General features: G+C 34.9%; 1 long non-coding RNA gene and 1 pseudogene across 1 annotated transcript in view; both read left to right on the forward strand.

Annotated features, from left to right (window-relative positions):
* LOC107610624 lies at positions 222-5,377 on the forward strand (annotated as a pseudogene).
* Positions 15,204-19,795, forward strand: part of LOC110265764 — a 15,772-nt gene continuing 11,180 nt past the window's right edge. The window contains exon 1 of the long non-coding RNA XR_002352088.1: positions 15,204-15,214. This is a non-coding gene — a long non-coding RNA (uncharacterized LOC110265764). The remainder of the gene's footprint in view (positions 15,215-19,795) is intronic.

Here is a 19,795-nt window from a genome sequence, read left to right on the forward strand (position 1 = left end):
CACAAAAGTTGCTGCCCCCTAGCATTACTCTCGATACAGTGAGCAGTACACTTGAGGGGTACACTTTGTAATGTTTCGTGATTTGTTTTGGCTGTAATTTATATGAAAAGGATATATCTTTGGTGTAATTGAGATTATCTAGATCTGTTAATTAAGTAACAAATCCGTTCTTTTAAGTTTTAAACTAAGCTCTGTGTGTCATTGGTTGGGTTTGAATGTGATTTTTCCTGCACTTATGTTTATCACTTCATAAAGAGAGGAAGGGAAATTGGTGTATTTTATTGTTAAGAAAAAAAAAATATCTTGTCACTTGTAGAAGGGGGAAGTTCATATTATTTGCTGCTTATTGGTGGTGGTTTCTTTCTTTTCTTTTCCTTTTTTTCCAAGGACGGGATTTTTACAAGATTAAGGTTTGGAACTACAAGTTGCATAGGTGTTTGTTCACTCTTCTAGGACACCTTGATTATATTCGCACTGTGCAATTTCATCATGAGAACCCGTGGATTGTGAGTGCAAGTGATGATCAGACTATTCGCTTATGGAACTGGCAATCACGAACATGTATATCTGTCCTAACAGGGCATAATCATTACGTTATGCGTGCTTCATTCCATCCGAAAGAGGATATTGTGGTGTCAGCTTCTCTGGATCTGACTGTTCGTGTTTGGGATATTGGTTCTCTCGAAAAGAAGGCTGGGCCTCCTTCAGATGATATATTGCGTTTGAATCAGATGAACACGGATCTTTTAGGTGGTGTTGATGCAGTTGTTAAATATGTGTTGGAAGGTCATGATCGTGGGGTCAACTGGGCTGCTTTTCATCCTACACTTCCTCTCATTGTCTCTGGAGCTTATGACCGACAAGTGAAATTTGGAGGATGAATGGTAAAACTGAAGCCTAGTTATTTTCTTTAGTTTCCTGGATAACAACCGAGTGGTAGTATCTATTACTTTCTATTTTGCATACTATAGTTGAGCTGCCGTAGGCTTTCATATACTATACTCATTGATGCCATTCTGGTTATTAAAAATATTAGCATATCATTGTTTAGAGCTGGCAACAAAAATGTTTCATAAAATACATTTCTTGTGTGTGTTAACTTTTGTACTAGATGGTTAACCAAGACGAGAAAGTATTTGCTGTCTTCTCGCAAATTTCAAACCTTCCGCAGAGAGCATGATCGATTTTGGATTCTTGCAATACATCCTGAAATGAATCTGTTGGCAGCTGGTCATGACAGTGGAATGATTGTCTTTAAGCTTGGAGAGAGAAAGGCCTGCTTTTGCAGTTGGTGGTGATTTTTTATTCTATGCAAAAGACCGGTTTTTGCGTTACTACCAATTGTCAACACAGATTGTCAACACAGAGAGAGACGCAAGTACTTCCGATTCGACGACCTGGTTCTTTAACTCTCTATCAAAGTCCGAAGAGTCTTTCCTATACCCCGTCTGAAAATGCAGTTCTTCTCTGTTCAGATGTGGAGGGCGGGTCTTATGAGTTGTATACCATATCCAAGGATGACTCATTTATTGGTAGGGGCGATATGCAAGAGCCAAAGAAAGGTCCTGATGGATCAACTGTCTTTGTGGCTATGAATAGGTTTGTTGTGCTTGATAAAACCAGCAATCAAGTCCTAGTTAAAAATCTGAAGAATGAGCTTGATAAAAAGAGTGCTCTCCCGATTGCCACAGATGCCATATTTTATGCTGGAACAGGCAACTTGTTATGTAGGTCAGAGGATAGGGTATTTATATTTGATCCTCAGCAGAGGCTTGTTATTGGTGATCTTCAGACCCACCTTTTATCAAGTATGTTTTCTGGTCTAATGACATGGAAAGTGTTGCCTTGCTCAGCAAACATGTCATTGTCATTGCAAGCAAGAAGCTTGTTCACCAATGCACTCTCCATGAGACAATCCGCGTGAAAAGTGGAGCATGGGATGAAAATGGCATTTTTATTTGGTGACGTCTGTGGTGGCCAGGCAAAATCAATGGCTAAGATGACCAGGGATACACTTACAATAAGAGTGTTACGCCGTGGCATCTTTCCAAAGCTTAGAGTCGACATGTTTGACTCATGAAGCACGGTGAAAACTGTAATGAAAGTGGAGTTAATGTTTTGAATGTTTAATCCAAATTAATTAAGATGTTGATTATGGGTGATAGAAAAAGTGGTCATACGAGTTCATTGTCTGTCGTTTTGGCCTTTTGGGCTTCATTGTTCTTAATCGAGGGTTCTGACTGATAGTGTCGGCGGAGCATAGCTGACAAATGCGATGTCGCATGCAGTACGAGCGGTGAAGGAGGACATCCGTAACGGTTAGTGTGGTAAGTGGCGGTATCGGTGACGGAGTGGCTTGTTGACATTGGCGTCGAAGTCCGCAGGGAATGGACTAGTTTCGGGTAGACAAGAAGAGCGGAAAAGCCCGCCGTGGGTGGTTTAGTTTCGGGTGGAGAAGAAGAGCGAAACCCTAGGCTTCTCTCTCTCTCTGAATCCTCAACCCTGGCTGCCGGTGCTGGCAATCTGCCTCCCCTAGTCTCTCCCCTCTCTTCTCCTCGGTCTCGTTCTTGTTCTGAATCTGCGGACTTTGCCTCCTCTTCCTTGTTCTTGTATGAACCTGTTCTGTTGTGCTCTAAATCTGCTAATTTTATTTTTTGGTTCTAAATCCGATGAATATGCAGTTGTTCTAAATATGCTGATTTGCTTGTGTGAATCTTTCTGTTAGGCATACGATATAGTGATAGTGTTCTGAACTTCTGAAGTATTTTTTGTTGAGTTATTGAATTGTTGTTTGTTCTTGAATTATTGTATTGCTTTTGTTGTTCTTATTTGTAGATCTGTTTGTAAGATATAAATTATAGTTGTTGTGTTACATGTGACTTTGAGTTAGACATTTATGTCAATTATGTGTGATTATAGTTATTTCACTTGGTTTCTTCTTTTTAATTTCTCTTATTGTATTTGGAAGTTAAGTTCTCCACAATTTTGGATATATTATAATTCATTTGTCACTTTACTCTGTTTATTAATGCGTATTTTCCTTTTCCAATTGCTATGTTTCATGCTAAAATTATGATAACTAGGTTCTGTGTCGTTAGCAATAAAACGTAGATTACATAGTCTGGTTGTAGTTGTGGATTCCATAGTTTTTAGAGACGAAAGTAGTTGCTTTTTGTATTCATCTACGCTAGGTATCCTTTTGCTATGGCTAAAATACCCAAAGTAATTGCAATAATGACTAAGCACAGAATATTAGCCAACCTTAGTCATCTAAAACTATGCCACCACAGAATCCACCTTATTTACACAACATTAAATCATATCAAGTACTGCCCTCCTGATGGAGATAGCTGGATAATAAAAACACTGGATGTCCCAATTTATATCACAAAGGTTGTTGGAAACACCATATGCTGCTTGGGTCGGGATGGGAAAACCAGAGCTATAGCTATTGATGCGACTGAATATATCTTTAAGCTTTCTCTCTTGAAGAAAAGATATGACCATGTCATGAACATGATAAAGAACTCCCAACTTTGTGGGCAGGCTATGATTGCATATCTACAGCAGCAAGGGTTTCCTGAAGTTGCCCTCCATTTTGTGAAAGATGAGAGAATTCGGTTCAATTTAACGTTAGAGAGTGGGAACATTCAAATTGTTGTTGCATCAGCCAGTGCAATTGATGAGAAAGATCACTGGTATCGATTAGGGGTTGAAGCTCTTCCACAAGGTAATGCTGGTATAGTAGAATATGCATGCCAGAGGACCAAAAATTATGAGAGATTGTCTTTCCTTTATCTCATTACTGGTAATGTGGAGAAACTTGCAAAGATGTTGAAAATTGCCGAAGTCGAGAGTGATGTGATGGGCCAGTTTCACAATGGCTTATATCTGGGTGATGTCCGAGAGCGTGTTAAGATTTTGGAGAATGTGGGTCATTTGCATCTTGCATACATCACTGCCAAAGTCCATGGACTACATGATGTTGCTGAAAGGCTTGCAGCTGAACTGGGGGATGATCTTCCATCTTTGCCTGAGGGGAAAAAACCATCTCTCTTGATGCTACCATCACCTCTAATAACCAGCCGTGATTGACCCCTTCTTAGGGTCATGCGAGGCATATTTGACGGTGGCTTTAGCAATACAGACGGCAATGCTGAAGAAGAGTATGAAGCTGCTAATGGTGATTGGGGTGAGGAGCTTGATATGGTTGATGTGGATGGCATACAAATGGAGACATTTCTGCAATTTTGGATGACGGAGAGCCGGGTGAAGAGGATGATGGAGAAGGCGGATGGGAGCTGGAAGACCTGGAGCTTCCTCCTGCAGCTGAAACTCCAAAAGCTTCTACCGGTACTCGATCTTCAGTTTTCGTGGCCCCAACACCTGGGATGCGAGTTAGCCAGATGTGGATTCAGAAATCATCTCTTGCAGCTGATCATGCTGCTGCTGGCAATTTTGATACAGCAATGAGGTTACTGAACAGGCAACTTGCAATGAAGAACTTCACTCCTTTGAGATCCATTCCTCGATCTTCATACTAGCAGCCACTCCAATCTGCGTGACTTCTCATCTGTTCCAGAAAGAGGTGGGTGTGAGTCATCTAGTCCAAATGTAAGAGGCCCACCTGCATTACTTTTCAAACCGTCTCAATTAGATGAAAAGCTCAAAGCTGGTTATAAATCAACTACAGCAGGCAAATTCACCGAGGCCCTAAAGACATTTACCAGTATCCTTCATACAATTCCTTTGATTATCCTTGAGTCGAGGAGGGAAGTTGATGATGTGAAGGAGTTGATTATCATAGTCAAAGAAATTAAGGGAAATTAAGGACAATCCGGCACGCCAGCAGGAGCTTGCCGCTTATTTCACCCATCTCATTTGAGGCCAGCTTTGCTTAATGCAATGACTGTTTGCTACAAGGCAAAGAACCTTGCCACAGCTGCCAACTTTGTGAGGAGGCTACTCGAGACCAACCCTACTATCGGAAAACCATGCCAAGACAGCAAGGCAAGTTCTGGGAGCTGACGGAAAAAAACATGACTGATACCACAGTTGAACTATGATTTCAGAAACCCATTTGTGGTTTGTGGTGCAACTTATGTGCCAATTTACCGCGGACAGAAGGATGTTTCTTGCCCGTATTGCACTGCACGCTTTGTGCTGGGCCAGGAGGGTCAGCTATGCACTGTGTGTGACCTTGCAGTTGTAGGGGCCGATTCTTCTGGATTGCTCTGTTGTCCTTCCCAGATAGGTTGGTTGAACTTGGTGCTGGACGGAACCAGTGGCGGAACTTGAAATAAAATTTTGAGGGGGTCAGATAGAAAATAATTGTCAAAATATTTTTCATATGGACCTCATTTAAGATAAGCTCGTCTAATCTCATCTCTCTGGTTTGGGTGATATTGCTAAATTTAATGCCGTTTTTCAAGATCTCGTTCCAAAAAGTTAAGGTTAAAGTCATCATATGTAACTTTTTGAACTTTTGAAGGTTATATCTCACTTTCTTCGTGATTCATTAAAGTAGAAGAACTATCTACAGGTGTTGATATTATAAAAGTTATATGTTCTCCTTCTTAAATATTAGCATTCCTCTTAAAAAATATATCAATTCTTTGATTTTCATTATTATTTTATATAAACATTAAATTAAATAAATAAAAAATATCTAATTTTTTATATTTAAACTTAAAGATAGAGAGAGTGTTGTTTATTGAACTTATTAAATACTTTAAGTCATAGTAAAGTATTTAAGTCAATTGAACTATTTTTTATCTTTTGAAAAAGTATTACTAAATTTTTTATAAAAAGTTTGGGGGCCATGGCCCCCCTTGTCTGAACTAAGCTCCGCCACTGGTTAGGATTTGAAATTTTTCAAACAGATTAACTCTTAAAGAGATAAATTCTAGAGAAAATTTCATTCCTCTCTCTTGCGAGTGCTAAAATAACACTTCTCTCTCTTTTATTTTATAAATGTACATTTTTCTCCATTCTAACTTTTAAAAAATATCTTCTTTAATCCATTTTAAATTTTTTGTGTTAACTAATATTAACTTTATCCGAAAAATATATGATAAAAGTATAAAAAATATATGTACTCTTTATTAACGAAATAATCGATTCTTCGTATCATACAATTCATCGATAATAGAATTTGTATTAAATCTTTAAGTAATTTTCTTCTCAATGTAATTAAAAGACAATTAGCAAGAAATTAATTTTTTATTTTGTTTCTAAGTTATTCTTCACAATATTCGTAATTGAAAAATATCTCTCCATTGTAGCAGTTGAAATAGAGAAAATTAATACCAAACGAATCAAGAAGGACAGTCACAACCAAAAAAAGAATCCACTTTATAGAATTTGAAAATTTTTATTTAATTAAAAAATATTAGTAGGGGTGTCCATCGATCGGATCGGATCCGCATATCCGCGGTGTTTATCCGAATCCGATCCGAAAATTACGGATATGGATCCGATCTGCAAGGCTTTCGGATCGGATCGGATTGCGGATTTTGTGTTGGTATCCGCATATCCGCGTATCCGCAAAAATAAAGAAATAAATAAGTAAAATATTCTTTTTATGTTTTATTTTAACTAATAATTATCATATATGTTAAATTATTTTAATTTATTATTCATTTTTTTTTAAAAATTAAATCATACTTAATAACTTATTATTATTATTTAAAAAAAAAGTTAGGGACTGAGGCCTCTACTCTCCCGCTTATGACCGTCCCTGCTTGCTAGAACATAAGCATTTTGTTCAATTTCGATATTGTACTGTTAAATGTAATTTAACTTAATATTATGATGTTTTTGTATAATACATTGGTATGGAACATTTAAAGTTAAAAGAAATAGTGAATAACGATTTCAAATAAGATAAAACGTTATCTAAAAGTAGTAACTAATTTTTTTTTCTATGAAAAGCAAATAAATAAATCGTTACAAACCATTTGTAAACAACAAATTTTGAATATTATAAAAACGTTGGTCACAATTTATTAGTGTCAATAATAATAATAGAACTTCACGGTGTTTATTGTCTAAGATTAATAATAGTAAAACTATTAGCATAATAACAAAAATATATCCAACAACAACAACAACAACAACAATAAAAACAACAAAAAAAACAACAACAACAACAACAACAACAACAACAACAATAAAATATTATTAATAATAATTAAAAATTTAAGTACAAAAAATAATATATTCAGCATCATAACAATATACTGCAGGATAAAAAATGTGGATGTGTTTTGTTTAGTTTATCAAATATGGGAGTAGTAGCAAATCGTGGCTTACGATTTTGAAAGTAAAAAATTTATTAAAAAAAAGCCAATGAGATATTAATGGTAAATGGTGACTCATAATTTGATGCGTACAATAACAAAAACTAATCGTTACTCACGATTTGTATAAAGTGACTTTTCAAATCCATATGTGTCACATGTCACTTTTTTACTGTAATTGAAATTAGATTTTTTCTTTCAATATTAAAGAATTCTACTCTTTTTCCTACTAATTTTACAACTAAAATATGCCATATGTCACTCTCTCATTGCAATTAAAATTAAATCTTTCCCTTTTAAAATTAAAGAGTTCTTTCCTTCTCCCTACTAATTTTACAACCAAAATGTACCGTATGTTATTCCCTCGTTGCATTTAAAATCAAATCTTTCAAAATCAAATTTTTTCTTCCAAAATTAAAGAGTTCTCTTATCATTTCTCTCATTCCTTTAACTACTCTATCTCTTTTATATACATTATTAATATCTCAATATTATTACACCAATCTTACACCCATATTAAAAATAAATTGCTGCTAAAAGAAGTTTGAGTGTGTTTTTTCACTTCTTTTTCTTATTTTTCATGGTTTCCTTCTTTAGTTCTTTTTCACTCTTCACCAAATATAAGAGGACAATGGAAAAAAAAAAGTCTATCAATATTTTGGCATGTGAAGTTTATTTCCATTCATGTACTGTGCTGATTTAACTTTTAGGTTGAGTTGGATATCGCTGCATTTTGAGACCTTAAGTAATGCATGAAAAAATATAACATCGATGAAAATATTTTCTTAACTAATACATACAATTAAATAAAAAATAAAAAAAATTGAAAGACCAAATTAAGACGTTGGTAAAATTTCAATTACCAAATATGAAGGGATAGATCTCATTTTTTTTTAATTATTTGATAAAATATGATATTTTATCATTTAATATTTTTTTCACATATTTTTTTAGTCTTACTTAAAGAATATAAAGTGAAAGATCACATTTTATTAAATAATTGAACAAAAAAATTGAGAGAATTCATTTCCAATACAAATATTATCTTACTCTTATACTATTTTTATCTCATTTACAACTTGTTCATAAAAGGGTGGTTAAACGCATTAACTTCTCTCTAATTGCATGCATAAATCAAATATTGTAAGTAAATTAACTTTTTAGTATATATACATTATTGCACTCACTATTTCGCACTTTTTAACTTTGAAATAGTGAGGAGAGTGGCAGCGTTATTGGAGAATACGATATTTTATGCTGTTATAATAAAAGAGGAGAAGTAATCGAACAGTTCAATTAGAGTATACAAATTAAACCGTTCAAAAATATATAATATGTTATCATATTATGTTTTTGAACAATTTAATTAATATATTTATTGTATTATAATATGTTTTTAAATTTTTGGATATTATTATTGTTATCTTATAATAACATTAGTTAAGTAATTAACATATATCATTTTGCCGTACGTGAACAAGAAGAAGGAATATATATATATATATCACATTTTTTAGATTAAAGTAATTTTGGTGTCAGTTAGTAATGGTTAATGCACTGATCGAAAGATGACATCTTGAAACGCATACATTTCACCTTTCGATTGGTGGGCGTGCCATCACATTAAAAGATGTGGCTATAATTGTTAGTCTTCCGACTAATGGTCTTCCAATGACAAAAGTGATCATTAGTAGTTTCGATGCCTTAGAGGTTAAATGCTTGTACCAGTTTGGGATTGTACCTAGGAAGATAGATTGTAGGGGAAGTTTTATAAAGTTGACGTGGCTACGGAATATGAAAGATTGTTTAGTCTTGATTGATGAAATTGGGATGCAGAAGTATGTAAAATGCCACATCATGTTATTATTCGAAATGATTCTATTTGGAGACAAGTCTAAAGGAGTGGTGCACTGAAAATTTTTGCCTTTGTTGTCCGACTTCACCAGTATCAGAGAATTTAGTTGGGGATCAGCATGCCTAACGCACTTGTATAGAGCTCTTTGTAGGGCATCTCGTTTCGACTGAAAGGAGGTCGATGGTCAACACTTTTCCTAACTTGGGCCTGGATCTGTCTATCATTTTTTGCACTGATTCCCGACAGCCTTGACTTTTTGCGCTAGCAAACACGTAAAACTATCTAGTAACAACTTCAACTAAGTATTGTACTTTGTATTTTAATATTTCGGTGAAATTTTGTTAACAAAATAAATGATATCAGCGAGTGTGAATGTGTAATTGAGAGCGTGTTGACCGACACTACAGATTTCATTCGCTTGCCCACTTTAAGAAGTCATTAGATGAACTGTAAGAAGGCCGAGTATGTTATCATGATATAAGTGTCTATTTTTGGTTGAACCTGATTATTTTTTAGTGTTTAATCATGTGTTTCTTATATGTGTCCAGTTTGTCTGCGAGGCTTATGGTGTTGGTCTAATTGAGTCAGACGTGATTCCAACAGACATTTGTTAGCATTCAATTGTGCAGAGTGCCATAGAATCTGGACCAACCACACAAAGAAGTCCTAACTGACCTTAGAAATATTGACTGATCCACCACCCATTCATTTTGGGTAATGCAATGGACGAACAGGTATAATTATGTTCTTGCTGAGCTTCTCGTGCAACTACAACATCCCCTAGACATTTACATATATTGGTACCACGCAAAATACGACGACCACTTAAACTTATCGAATCTTGTGGAGCAAGATAACCAAGAGGGAAATCTGGTAGGTGATCATGAGAATCAAGAGCAGCAGTCACAATCACTGTTACTACGAGCAATAGCTGAACTAATGGAGTTGTGTCGGTCAGAGTAAGTTCTACACCATCTCAAATCATCACAAGTTGTTGCAAGTTACTGAGAAAAAAGTGCCATGAATCAGAAGTCTCTCCCTCCACAATGACAAATACAATAGGCACAATAATGTTATTACCATCCTGTGAAACTACAACCAAAAGACAACCCTTATATTTTTCATACAAGTGAGTCCCATCTACCTGTAGAATTGGTTTGCAATGTTTGAATGCTCTAATGCAAGGGTAATAACTGCAGAAGACTCAATGTAATACCCGGATATCAGTTACAAAGTCATGGCCCTGATATGTAGGCATAGTTTTAAAATGGACGGCTGCTGATGGCTCCTTGTAACACATAGCCTTAAACTATATAGGCAAAGTTTCGTATGATGCTTTCCAACCTCTGAAAATACTTTTCACTGACTTTTGCTTTGCCAACCATGTTTTTCGATAATTGATGGTGTAATTGAACTTCAACTATACTTCCGCAATAACTGATTTCACCTTTATAGAGGGGTCAGCCTCTACTAACTGCTTTATTGCTTCTGTAATTGTGTTGGAATCTAGCTTTGAATGGTCCTGGAAATTGGTGTCTCTGGTACAAGTATGACTACCATTATACCTCCTTATAACCCAACAGTACTTCCTACAGATCATGCTAAATCTCCTTCTTCTATTAAAACTTTTAACAGTTTTATTGATGATAATTCCCTGATTGATATTGGTATGGTCGAAAGACCATTCACTTGGTCGAATAGGCGGAGTGGTGATGAGTTGATACAGGAAAGACTGGACTGATTCCTGGTAGGAGTTGATTGGCAGTAACTCTATCCCAATGCATCAGTTCTTAGACTGTCAGAATCAGGATCAGATCACTCCCCTCTTCTCTTAGACTCTAATCCGAGAACTAAGAGATCTAAACGGCAATTCAAATTCCAAGAAAGATGGTGTTCCAATGATGAAATAAGGTAGATTGTTAGAGAGATTTGGCACGAACAGATTGATGGTTCAGCCATGTATATCCTAGCTCAAAAAATAAAGCGTTGTCGGCATAAGATTGTCATATGGTAGCAAGAACACAGATCTAATTCGAAGGTGGAGATTGATTTACTACAGTCTGAATTATAGGAACTATGTTTAGCAGGAATTCATAGAAGTGACATCATTTCAGAAATAGAGGACAAACTTGAAAAAGCATTGCAAAATGAGGAATCTTATTGGAAAGATAAGTCTAAAGTTAAAGGGCTCAAATCTGGTGATCAGAATACAGCTTTCTTCCATCAGAAATTTAAAAATTGAACCCGATGGAATAAAATTTGGGAACTAACTGGCAGTGATGGTGAAGTGGCTACTTCAAATGCTGATATTGCTTCTGTGGCTGAATCTTATTTCAAGGACATCTTCTCCTCCACTTGTCATAAGAACCCTAAACCCCTATTTACTGATTTTGAACCTAAGGTTATAGCTCACATGAACCATAGGCTTCAAAAACCAGTAACTATGGAAGAAGTAAAACGTGCAACAATTAGCATTCATCCTCAAAGTGCTCTAGGAGATGATGGTATGACAGCAAAATTTTTTCAATGCTTCTAGAACATATTTAGTGGTGATGTGTTTCGAGCAATTAAGAGCTTCTTTTCAAGGGGTAGAATTTTGAAGAGTTTTAACCACACTCAGATTTGTCTTATTCCCAAGATTTCTAATACTAAAGATATGACTCAGGTAAGACCAATAAGCCTATCCTCAATCTTTTACAAGATTATCTCTAAGGTATGATTTATTTTGGATGTAATTTATATGAAAATGATATATCTTTGGTGTAATTGAGATTATCTAGATATGTTAATTTAGTAACAAATCTGTTCTAAAATATGTTAATGATAACAAAAATTAAATATTATTCTAATAAATTTGATAATTATCTCTAATTTATTATAGTAATAAAACTTTAATTTTTATTAATTAAAATAGAACAAGACAATAATAATAATAATAATAATTAAATATTATTTTAATAAATTTGATAATTATCTTTAATTTATTATGTAATAAAACTTTAATTTGTATTAATTAAAATAGAGAACAACAACAACAACAACAACAACAACAACAACAACAACAACAACAACAACAACAATAAAATATTATTAATATTAATTAAAAATTTAAGTACAAAAAATAATATATTCAGCATCATAACAATATACTGCAGGATAAAAAATGTGGATGTGTTTTGTTTAGTTTATCAAATATGGGAGTAATAGCAAATCGTGGCTTACGATTTTGAAAGTAAAAATTTATTAAAAAAAACCAATGAGCTATTAATGGTAAATGGTGACTCATAATTTGATGTGCACAATAACAAAAACTAATCGTTACTCACGATTTGTTTAAAGTGACTTTTCAAATCCATATGTGTCATATCATTTTTTTATTGTAATTGAAATTAGATTTTTTTTTCAATATTAAAGAGTTCTACTCTTTTTCCTACTAAATTTACAACCAAAATATGCCACATATCACTCTCTCATTGTAATTAAAATTAAATCTTTTTTTTTTAAAATTAAAGAGTTCTTTCCTTCTCCCTACTAATTTTACAACCAAAATGTACTGTATGTTATTCCTTCATTGCATTTGAAATCAAATTTTTCGAAATGAAATTTTCCCTCCAAAATTAAAGAGTTCTCTCATCCTTTCTCTCCATTTATCTATTTCTCTCATTCCTTTAACTACTCTATCTCTTTTATATACATTATCAATATCCCAATATTATTACACCAATCTTACACCCATATTAAAAATAAATTGCAGCTAAAAGAAGTTTGAGTGTGTTTTTTCACTTCTTTTTCTTATTTTTCATGGTTTCCTTCTTTAGTTCTTTTTCACTCTTCACCAAATATAAGAGGACAATGGAAAAAAAAAAGTCTATCAATATTTTGGCATGTGAAGTTTATTTCCATTCATGTACTGTGCTGATTTAACTTTTAGGTTGAGTTGGATATCGCTGCATTTTGAGACCTTAAGCAATGCATGGAAAAATATAACATCAATGAAAATATTTTCTTAACTAATACATACAATTAAATAAAAAATAAAAAAAAAATTGAAAGACCAAATTAAGACGTTGGTAAAATTTCAATTACCAAATATGAAGGGATAGATCCCATTTTTTTAATTATTTGATAAAGTATGATATTTTATCATTTAATATTTTTTTCACATATTTTTTTTAGTCTCACTTAAAGAATATAAAGTGAAAGATCACACTTTACTAAATAATTAAACAAAAAAATTGAGAAAATTCATTCCCAATACAAATATTATCTTACTATTATGCTACTTTTATCTCATTTACAACTTGTTCATAAAAGGGTGGTTAAACGCATTAACTTCTCTCTAATTGCATGCATAAATCAAATATTGTAAGTAAATTAATTTCTTAGTAATACATTATTGCACTCACTATTTCACACTTTTTAACTTTGAAATAGTGAGAAGAGTGGCAGCGTTATTGGAGAATACAATATTTTACGTTGTTATAACAAAAGGAGAGACAAATCAGTAGATCCGATTTAATGAGAAAAGTAATCGCACAGTTCAATTAGAGTAAACAAATTAAACCGTTTAAAAATATATAATATGTTATCATATTATGTTTTTTTGGTGTCAGTTGTCAATGGTTAATGCACTGATCGAAAGATGGCACCTTGAGACGCATACATTTTACATTTTGATTGGTGAGCGTGCCATCACATTAAAAGATGTGGCTATAATTCTTGGTCTTTCGACTAATGGTCTTTCAATGACAGAAGTGATCATTAGTAGTTTCGATGCCTTAGAGGTTAAATACTTGTACCAGTTTGGGATTGTACCTAGGAAGATAGATTGTAGGAAAAGTTTTATAAAGTTGACGTGGCTACGGAATATGAAAGATTGTTTAGTCTTGATTGATGAAATTGGGATGCAGAAGTACGTAAAATGTCACATCATGTTATTATTCGAAATGATCCTATTTGGAGACAAGTCTAAAGGAGTGGTGCACTGAAAATTTTTGCCTTTGTTGTCCGACTTCACCAGTATCAGAGAATTTAGTTGGGGATCAGCATGCCTAACGCACTTGTACAGAGCTCTTTGTAGGGCATCTTGTTTCGACTGAAAGGAGGTCGATGGTCAACACTTTTCTTGACTTGGGCCTGGATCTGTCTATCATTTTTTGCACTGATTCCCGACAGCCTTGACTTTTTGCGCTAGCAAACACGTAAAACTATCTAGTAACAACTTCAACTAAGTATTGCAATTTGTATTTTAATATATCGGTGAAATTTTGTTAACAAAATAAATGATATCAGCGAGTGTAAATGTGTAATTGGGAGCGTGTTGACCGACACTACAGATTTCATTCGCTTGCCCACTTTAAGAAGTCATTAGATGAACTGTAAGAAGGCCGAGTATGTTATCATGATATAAATGTCTATTTTTGGTTGAACTTGATTATTTTTTAGTGTTTAATCGTGTGTTTCTTATATGTGTCCAGTTTGTGTGCGAGGCTTATGGTGATGGTCTAATTGAGTCAAACGTGATTCCGACAGACATTTGTTAGCATTTAGTTGTGCAGAGTGCCATAGAATCTGGACCAACCACACAAAGAAGTCCTAACTGACCTTAGGAATATTGACTGATCCACCACCCATTCGTTTTGGGTAATGCAATGGACGAACATGTATAATTATGATCTTGCTGAGCTTCTCGTGCAACTACAACATCCCCTAGACATTTACATATATTGGTACCACGCAAAATACGACGACCACTTAAACTTATCGAATCTTGTGGAGCAAGATAACCAAGAGGAAAATCTGGTAGGTGATCATGAGAATCAAGAGCAGCAGTCACAATCACCGTTACTACGAGCAATAGCTGAACTAATGGAGTTGTGTCGGTCAGAGTAAGTTCTACACCGTCTCAAATCATCACAAGTTGTTGCAAGTTACTGAGAAAAAAGTGCCATGCATCAGAAGTCTCTCCCTCCACAATGACAAATACAATAGGCACAATAATGTTATTACCATCCTGTGAAACTACAACCAAAAGACAACCCTTATATTTTTCATACAAGTGAGTCCCATCTACCTGTAGAATTGGTTTGTAATGTTTGAATGCTCTAATGCAAGGGTAATAACTGCAGAAGACTCAATGTAATACCCGAATATCAGTTACAAAGTCATGGCCCTGATATGTAGGCATAATTTTAAAATGGACGGCTGCTGATGGCTCCTTGTAACACATAGCCTTAAACTATATGAGCAAAGTTTCGTATGATGCTTTCCAACCTCTGAAAATATTTTTCACTGACTTTTGCTTTGCCAACCATGTTTTTCGATAATTGATGGTGTAATTGAACTTCAACTATACTTCCGTAGTAACTGATTTCACCTTTAGAGAGGGGTCAGCCTCTATTAACTGCTTTATTACTTCTGCAATTGTGTTGGAATCTAGCTTTGAATGGTCCTAGAAATTGGTGTCTCTGGTACAAGTATGACTACCATTGTACCTCCTTATAACCCAATAGTACTTCCTACAGATCCTGCTAAATCTCCTTCTTCTATTGAAGCTTTTAACAGTTTTATTGATGATAATTCCCTGATTGATATTGGTATGGTCGGAAGACCATTCACTTGGTCGAATAGGTGGACTGGTGATGAGTTGATACAGGAAAGACTGGACTGATTCCTGGTAGGAGTTGATTGGCAGCAACTCTATCCCAATGCATCAGTTCTTAGACTGTCAGAATTAGGGTCGGATCACTCCCCTCTTCTCTTAGACTCTAATCCGAGAACTGAGAGATCTAAATGGCAATTCAAATTCCAAGAAAGATGGTGTTCCAATGATGAAATAAGGTAGATTGTTAGAGAGGTTTGGCACGAACAGATTGATGGTTCATCCATGTATATCCTAGCTCAAAAAATAAAGCGTTATCGGCATAAGATTGTCATATGGTAGCAAGAACACAGATCTAATTCGAAGGTGGAGATTGATTTACTACAGTTTGAATTAGAGGAACTACGTTTAGCAGGAATTCATAGAAGTGACATCATTTCAGAAATAGAGGACAAACTTGAAAAAGCATTGCAAAATGAGGAATCTTATTGGAAAGATAAGTCTAAAGTTAAAGGTCTCAAATCCGGTGATCAGAATACAGCTTTCTTCCATCAGAAATTTAAAAATTGAACCCGATGGAATAAAATTTGGGAACTAACTGACAGTGATGGTGAAGTGGCTACTTCAAATGCTGATATTGCTTCTGTGGCTGAATCTTATTTCAAGGACATCTTCTCCTCCACTTGTCATAAGAACCCTAAACCCCTATTTACTGATTTTGAACCTAAGGTTATAGCTCACATGAACCATAGGCTTCAAAGACCAATGACTATGGAAGAAGTAAAACGTGCAACAATTAGCATTCATCCTCAAAGTGCTCTAGGAGATGATGGTATGACAGCAAAATTTTTTCAAAGCTTCTGGAACATACTTAGTGATGATGTGTTTCGAGCAGTTAAGAGCTTCTTTTCAGGGGGTAGAATTTTGAAGGGTTTTAACCACATTTAGATTTGTCTTATTCCTAAGATTTCTTATGCTAAAGATATGACTCAGGTAAGACCAATAAGCCTATCCTCAATCTTTTACAAGATTATCTCTAAGGTAGTATTTGTTTTGAGGTACTGGGACAGAGACTGGGAGACTGAGACTCAATATCATGTTTGTTGGCTTAAAGACTAGTACTAAAATTTCTATCTCTGTCCCTAAAATTTCAGTATTTCAGTTTCTCCAAAAACTGGGTACACATGGGACTGAAATTTTTAGAGACAGAGATTGAAACTTTAATAACATTTTATACCTAAAATACCCTCATTTCAATTAATTAATTCTAATTTTACCCTTTGTACAAATTAAATTAGAGCTTCATTCTTGTTTCAATTTTTGTCTCCCACTTTGCACCAAACAGAATACTGAAATTTATTTCAGTCTCTGTCTCTCAATCTCAGTCTTTAAATCTCTGTCTCCCACTTTGCATCATAGACTTCAGGGTATGATGAATAGACTAATTAGCCCTATGCATAGTGCTTTTATTAAAGGCAGATTAATCTTTGATAATATCCTAATTGTCCATGAGTGTATGCATTACTTGAAGAACAAAAAAGGGGACTCAAAAATGAAATGGCGCTAAAATTAGATATGAGTAAGGCATATAATAGGGTGAAATGACACTTTCTTTGGTTTATATTGGAGAAGTTTGGTTTTGACTCCCAGTAGATCATGTGGATTCGAGAATTAGTGACAATTGTTTCTTATTCTGTCATTGTGGAAGGACAGCCCTATGGTTTCTTCAAACCAAATAGAGGTATTCGACAAGAAGATCCTCTATCTCCCTATCTTTTTCTTTTCTGTGCAGAAGATCTCTCCTTCTTGCTACACAAGTCAGAACAAAACAGACTAATTCAGGGTTTTCAGATACATAGGCAATGTCCCAAGGTCAACCACCTCCTCTTTGCTGATGATTCTATCTTATTCTATAAGGCTAATCGTGAAGCATGTTCAGACATTTTGCATATATTGAATTCTTATGAAAGCATCAGTGGCCAGAGGGTAAATCTTAATAAATCTATTGTATTCTTTAGCCACAACACTCCCTCCACTACTCGTACGCTACTGGATAACTCTATGAATATTAATCATATTAGGGCTAAGGATAGATACTTTGGTTTGTCTTCTACAGTCTCTAAATCGAAAAAGGCTTCTTTTAGTATGATCAAAGAGAAGGTTCAGAAAAGAATCCAACAGTGGAAGCGCAGTCTTCTATCGTCAGGTGGTAGACAGGTATTGCTTAAGGCAGCGAAAGAAGTTATTCCTATTTATACATTGTCTTGCTTCAAGTTGTCTGATGGTTTAATTTCAGAAATTCGCTCTCTACTTTCTCAATTCTGGTGGGGACCAAAAGGTTTTGAAAGGCGGATGGCTTGGATTAGTTGGGACACTATGACTCGCTCACAAAGAGAAGGAGGTCTTGGATTTAAAGATCTCATAATCCAAAATCTGGCGCTTTTGGGCAAACAGTTTTGGCGACTCGTAACACAGCCTACTTCCCTATTATCCAAAATCCTAAGAGGTAAATACTTTAGTAATGGTAATGCTATAACGGCAGAAATTAGAGTTTTACCTTCTTGGAGATGGAGGAGCATACTGGAAGGCCGAAAGATTGTTGAAAAAGGTCTTAACTGGGCTGTGGGTATTGGGAAGAATATCCGAACCTTTGAGGATCCTTGGCTGCCACCTCCATATCCTTTAATAATTTTTGACATGCCAAACAGACAAGCTATTTCTGAGTTAGTTTTAAGAGTTAAAGATCTAATTACTGAAGATAGGAATTGGAATCAGAATCTCATTTAAGAATTATATCCCAAGACGTTACTGGCAGGATTTTGTCAGTTAAAATTCAGCAGAGTAGGGACAAATTGGAATGGAATTTGAACAAATTCAAGCAATATGATACAACTTCAGGTTACAGAATTGGCTATTTATTTTACCATCAGCCTCTGGAGCTTTATCTTAATTATATGCAGCAGAAAAATCCGTGGATTGATCTATGGAAGTTGAACTTGCCTCACAAAATTAAGCTATTTATCTGGAAAGCTCTCCATGGCCGACTTCCGGCGCTTTCTCAGATTCATCACTGCATTCCATCTATATCACCAATATGCCCCTATTGTCATGAAGCAACAAAAACAATCACTCATTGTTTGATCATTTGCTCTAGAATTAAAGAAGTATGGTCTCACAGTTATCTTCGTGACTGTCTTCTCCCTCAGAATCCTAATGACTTTTAGACATGGTGGACTGCATCAACAGAGATGCTTAACCCGTTGAAGAATGCTGACAGTAATCCTCAATTGCTTGCCATCATTTGCTGGAACTGCTGGAAAGCTCGCAACCAGTTAATTTTTGAAGGTTCTACTTCAATGCCGTTTGCCATTCTAGCAAGCTCTGTCAAGTTGCTCTGTGAAATCTAAAGAACTCCTGGTTTAGATTGTCATCTCCATGAAGCAAACTCTTGGTTTCATTCAATTTGATTTATCATTCTTTCTTCTTTAAGATTTTTTTTTCGTTTTTCAACCATGCACCATTGGATGAATACCTTTAGTGTATTGTTTTGAAAAATCTCCACCTTTTATGATGCTGTCCTGTTTTTGGACATCTTTGTATTTCATTTTTCAATAATTAATGAAATATAACCTACTATCTTTAGAAAAAAAAAAGTTACAACAGTAGTCCACACTTTATATTTTATGCTGATCATCTTTGGAGGCTGGAGATAGAAAAAATTAAAAAATAAAAATAGTTAATTCAGTCCTATAACATACAGTGAAAAGAAGGTTATTCTCATAGTGAAAGTCCTACATGTCATTTATCGGGTTTATTCTCAACTTCGATTATATGCAATATTCTAAAAATCGGATCAGACTGGCCGATTAAACCGGTTCAACCAGGAACTGGCATGGAAAACGGTCTGATCCTCTTCTTAAAATCGCTAATTTCTACACCACTTAGAAATTGGTGAACCGGCCAGTTGGATCGGATCGGAAACTGACCGATTCTTGTGAACGGCGTCGTTTTTTTTATTTAAAAAAAACCCACATTCAG

The sequence above is a fragment of the Arachis ipaensis genome, chromosome B08, assembly GCF_000816755.2.
Source record: "Arachis ipaensis cultivar K30076 chromosome B08, Araip1.1, whole genome shotgun sequence".
Lineage (NCBI taxonomy): Eukaryota > Viridiplantae > Streptophyta > Magnoliopsida > Fabales > Fabaceae > Arachis > Arachis ipaensis.